The sequence below is a fragment of the Panthera uncia genome (assembly GCF_023721935.1).
Source record: "Panthera uncia isolate 11264 chromosome C1 unlocalized genomic scaffold, Puncia_PCG_1.0 HiC_scaffold_4, whole genome shotgun sequence".
NCBI lineage: Eukaryota > Metazoa > Chordata > Mammalia > Carnivora > Felidae > Panthera > Panthera uncia.
The window spans coordinates 47,244,078-47,249,850 of NW_026057585.1; the positions used below are offsets into that span (position 1 = coordinate 47,244,078).

Consider the following 5,773-nt stretch of genomic DNA (forward strand, 5'->3'; position numbering starts at 1 on the left):
TAGGACCATTCACTGTCAAGTTATTGTAATCCTGAAATTTTAGGAGCAGTATAAACTCATCAGTAGAAGCAGAGTTAAATTAATTGCTGTATATTCATAAGGTAGAATTGTGGGCAGTTCTTTAAGAAAATTGGTAAATTTATACGCAGTGATGGAGAAGATGTATATCATAAATTATTCTGTTTTAAAGGAAAACTGTGGAACAATACTTACCCTATATTACATTTTTGCTTTAAAAAATACATGTGATATGAGCATAGAAAATCTCTGAAAGGATACACAGCAAACTGTTAACAGACAAATTTGTAGAATTGGTATTAAAGAATGAAATATCTTAATTTTAACTTTATAAACTATGTAACTGGCTAAGTACTATGTTTATAATTTTAAATAGTCTAAAAAGAACCAAAAGGAAAATTTCAGAATATTGTAGCCATTATCCCATTGGTTTTTTCATTAGAGTGATTTAATAAAAGGTATTGTAGGGAAGCAGTACAGTGCAGTGATAAACAAACTGCCTAGGTTTGAACACCAGCTCCTCTACTTCTAACTATACATGCTTGGGCAAGTTACTTAATAGCTCTGTTCCCCACTCATCTGTAAAGTGGGGATAATCACAGTACCATTAGAGATTGTTGTAAGAATAAAAGAAGGTACTGGGTGTCATATGTAAGAGATGAATCACTGGATTCTACTCCTGGAGCCAAAACTACACTGCATGTTAACTAACTTGAATTTAAATTAAATACACACACACACACACACACACACACACACACACATATAGGGAATAAAAGGAGCTAGCACATGAAACATTCTAAAACAGTTACCTGGAACATAGTAAGAGTTCAATAAATGCTAGCAACTAATAGAGAAGAGGTATAGAAAGGACACATGTCTTAATGAAAATGGTCTATCTCTTTGGTCCCAGAGTTGGGATTAGAACTTAAGTTGTTTAGTTCCTTGTTCAGTTGCCTTTGAACAACAGACTTTGTTCTTTCTCTTTTAAGCCTTTGAGATCAGTCTAGTTTCCTCCATTCTTTATTCTAGAGGACATTGTCTCCAGCATTCAAATGGAATATGTAGAAAATGATAAAAAAAAAAAAGAAAAGAAAAGAAAAAACAAGGCATCAAGAAAATATTCAAACTACAAGGACAGTAAATCACTCAATAAGTTTAATAATTTCCTGAAAACTTGTTTTCTTAAATTCAATATCCTGCAATTGTCAACAAGGTGCATGTGTATGATTAACTCTGAGGAAATAAGGATCTGCCAGCAAAATTTAACCTGAAAAAAAAACATGTTATGAAGAAAAATCCCTCAAAATATGACCAACATGTCATGTCAATTTCATAGAAGAGCCTAATGGCTCAAGCAACTGTTCATCACGGGCTAAATATAACATACATTTATATTCTCAAAAGATGCCACAGTACACCATCAAATGCAATTAGTACATATGAATACCAAAGCTCTTCCATGAATGGCCTGAGTTTTGGAAAGCCGTATAACTGTTTGTCACATATTAGGTATTCAAGAGATATCTGCTGAATGGATTAATGAATGTACACTTCAAATCTGATTACATAATTACCCAGCTGCTAGCTGTCCATCTCTGATGTACTTGAAAAAGCTTCTTTCTTTTTTAGTATCTTACAAAGTAGAACAAAAGAGATTTTTAATTTAATACTATCTAAATCAACTACCAGTGTTTCCATTTTTCTACTAACAGAAACACTAAGCATTGAGAAATATTGTTCTGTTACATAAAAATCCTCTATGTTTTCATAAAATTTCATGAATACGTCAAAAAAGAAAGGGAAATGGATATATATGTATATATAGAGAGAGAGAAAGACAGAGACAGAGAGACAGAGACAGAGAGACAGAGACAGAGACAGACAGGGTTGGGGGAGAAAAGAGGAGAAAAAGGGGAAAAGGAGAAGGATTGAGATATTTCTACAATGTGATTACTCTAATTTTGGCTCTCGGGTCTCAACAGCTTCATTTCCCCCTTATTTCTTTTAAGGTAGACAAGTAGTTTAGTTTACTGGATGGATTGCTGACTTCCACAGTCCCTGAACATCACTTTTCCTTCCATTTAAATTACCTTTACTGGCATGCCTGTTTTTCACACAACCCAAGTCTGGGAGACAGTGCCTTCTTTAACCCATACTGAAAACAGGAAGCAAAGCACTGGGTTTGCTTTGAATGACTGGGTTTGCTTTGTTTTCTTCTTTTAGCCTGAAGCATGAAGCAGAGTATACCTTTTGGTTTTTTAACTTGTTTCAACTAAACACTACCATTTTTGTTACATCCACTAGACAAAATCTATGGAAGTTCTACACAATCACAAGGGAACTGGGAAATTCCACAGAAGACACACAGCTATTTGTAGCTCCATTCTTGGCAGTGTTGAGATTGGAAATTAAGAGGAAGAAAACTAAATACAAGACCGGAAGCTACTATTTCTAGAATTAGTTGGTTTTCAAATGCATTAATTAAGAATGTCCAATTACCTAGCTTTACCATGTTTGTGATTTGCACTCTTTTCTTCAGTTCTATCATCAGAAAATCATTTCAGACCCTGCCATCATTGCCACAATGTTATTTTGGTATGTTTTGAGTATGAAATCTCCATTTCAGTGTTTTTTACATGTGTTGCTTATGCTTTCAAATTCTGATTCCTTTAATCTCTTTTATACTTTATCATTTATTTTAAAGCCTGTACTATATTCTAGTTGATTCACAACTGTCTCTGAGTAAAAGCGTAAAGGTTTGATGAGCTTATTATGAACTGTGTGTCCTGTCCTTCTTTATTGGAACGAGAGGCTCTTCAGAATCTCAGTGGCTACATTCATAGCTCCTCAGAGCCTTGACACCAGCTTGGGGACACAGCCTACGGGTTTATCTGCTGTTTTCATGTTGTACTCAGAGCAAGGTGATATTGTTACTTGGCTTCTTGCATTATTTACAAGATAAATATTTTTGTTTACTACAAGCCTCCTAGACCAATACTTCAAAGAAATACAATCCAGGGCAGCAAATATTTACTTTAAGATAATAGTGAAAAACAGTAGGATCTGGAACCAAAGAGATGGTAAAGGAAGCTCCCTCCCCCACTGATTTTATATCTAATTAGGAAAACTAAGATGTCCTGAATGAAAAAAAAAAATGGTGAGTAGATAACCTTAATTTTTTTTTTCAGCTCTAGGATTCTGATTCCATCAGGAATAAAAGATAAATGAATAATTTTAAATGCAGGAGCAAATTAGACTGAACTCATTATATTATGAACAAAGGATTTATGGCATGTAGTCTCAGTACTAGAAAAGAGGAAAGGAGATATCTGCTACTCTCTGTTTCGAGAGGAATATGAGCCTTCTCATTCTTGGTGGGCCCACGAGGCCATGCATGATTTACCTCAGTATTTTATTATTTTTGCTTCCTCATGTGTCAGGCATCCCTCAGCACCCTGGAAATCTTCCTCTAAGAAACATTGAGTCAGATACCTGTGCTATGTGACCTACAACCTTAAGCATATATCCCTGCTGTTGCCTCGTTACCCCCACTTTACTACAAATTCTTACAGGACACGGATATTGGAATCAATCATCACATCAATGAAGAGTTCTTCTTTATTAGATAGAAGAGATGTGGGTATGCGTATATCCTTGGAAGAATAAATAATTCAGAATTCTGTGAATGGCTATGCTGCATTTCTACAGTGCCTCTTTCCCTCTATCTCCTTATTCTCCTCTGGTGTACATACTTCCCGAGAATTCTGGCAGGAGAGAGGAAGGATATGGAGCCAAGAACACTCAAGCATAGCAAGCCAGTTACACTGCTTCCTCAACCAAAAGTCCACCTTACATCCATATTGTCATCAAACAAATGAATATTACAGTGAGGCATGGACCAGTGCAGACCCATCATTATTTCTCTAAGCCAGTATTTCATTTAAAAGTTGTACACGGTTCTTCAGTGAAGAACATGAGCTCTAGAATCAGGAAGACCTGAATTCAAGTTTGTCTCTCACTCCTGGCTACGTGAATTTGGGCAAGAAACTTAGTTTTTATGCTTCCTTTTTTCAACCTATAAAATGGTGATACTCATAACAAATAACCTCACAGAGTTATTGTGAAGGGTAAATAAACCAATATGTACAAGAATAGCTCACACGGTGCCTAACAGTAAATATGTGCTTGACAAAAATTAAGTATGATGATTTATTCAGACCTTCACTTATTCATGCTTTCAACAAATATCAGTGCTGAAAATACACAGGGAAGAAAAGGGATAAAAATTCTTATTTTTACAAGCTTTCATTCTAGTAATAGAGACCACAGATTCATAAATATAATACATTATGTGTTAAAGCAATGCTAGGGAGGAAAAATATAGCAGGGAAAGAAGAAAACTGAATGGGCATAACAGTGGTAGTGGTTGCACTTTTAAATTGGGTGATCAAGGAAGGCTTCACTCTGAAGATGATTACATAAAGTCATTACAACTCTTCCAATCTCCTGTGCCTAAGTAGGATCATACATAGAAACAAAAAATTTCAGAATGTAAGCTCCACAAGATCATGAATCGTGTTTATTTGATTTATTACCATATCTGTAGTAATAGTGCTTGACACGTAGGTGTCTAATGAATGTCTGATGAATGCTGATGAATAAATATTAACAGTATATAAAGTGCTATGTGGCATGTATTATAAACATCTTGGTTGACAAAAGAAAATACAATCATTTGGGGCAAATAAGTATTAAAAATAAATGATAGAGTAAAATCAGTGTTCAATTGTTAGGAGCAGTGAATACTGCATTAGAAATCCTAGAAATATTTTATGGTAGCTGCTCCCCAGCTTTCTTCCACTAGGGGCTCTCTCTCTTAGGGAATCTGTCATTCCTTTCTCCCATATGGCAAATGGCAAACTACAAAGTGACCAGGTAACAAATGGGTGGGAAGGGCTGGCCCCTGGCAGAGATGGCCCATTCTAGGCAGGACACCAATTTTGGTGATCTCATTTGAAGAGAAGCCAAAGCCAATTAGACCCTCTGCTTGAGGAATTTGAACTGAAAGAACAAGATAGTTACCTGTAATTTGGATGCTTGAGCTGAAGGTTCATCTAGAGTTTGGGCTGCAGTGACCATTTCTGAGCCATGTTATGAGGAAATTGAGACTCAGAGAAGCTGGCTGGCAGTGAGAGATCAGAGTAACTGCAGAGAGGAAACAGGATGCCATGCAACAGAAAGACAAAGATGGGGAAGTGGCTGGCACTTAAGATTGTCTCAATTCCCACTGACTCTGCAGCCCGGTTGTTTAGTCTGTCCTGGATTATTGTGAGACATCCTCATGTCTTTAAGAGAACCTCATTTTTACTTAGAGTAAGTTACTTTTCCTTCTAACCAAGAGAACACAGGCTCTTGGTCATCAACTATATGCTTTGTACTTCAAACACAGAGTCTAATTTAATTATTAACACAATCCTTTACTCATTTACTTTTGCAAGAAAATAAATGAAGTTTCAGAAAAATTAACCAATTCACCCAAAGTTGAATGGCTGTCAAATTAAAGATCTCACATTTGAGCCAAAGTTTGTCCAAGACCAAGGCCAATAATTCTCATCCTATTCTGGAGGATAGATAGAATATAAGCATTATGGGAAATAATAAAAAACAGACTCCTTTTGATTAGAGTATAGAGATAAAACTTCATTATGAGAGGAAGGACTTGAGCAGACCTTAAAAGAGGAATAGAATTGAG

At 35.8% G+C, this 5,773-nt stretch overlaps 1 long non-coding RNA gene across 4 annotated transcripts in view; it reads right to left on the reverse strand.

Moving 5' to 3' along the window:
• LOC125913406 (uncharacterized) overlaps positions 1-5,245 on the reverse strand; it is an 89,390-nt gene extending 84,145 nt beyond the window's left edge. For all 4 annotated transcript variants that reach the window (XR_007455005.1, XR_007455004.1, XR_007455007.1 and 1 more), the window contains exon 1: positions 5,104-5,245. This is a non-coding gene — a long non-coding RNA (uncharacterized LOC125913406). The remainder of the gene's footprint in view (positions 1-5,103) is intronic.
• Positions 5,246-5,773: the final 528 nt, after the last annotated feature.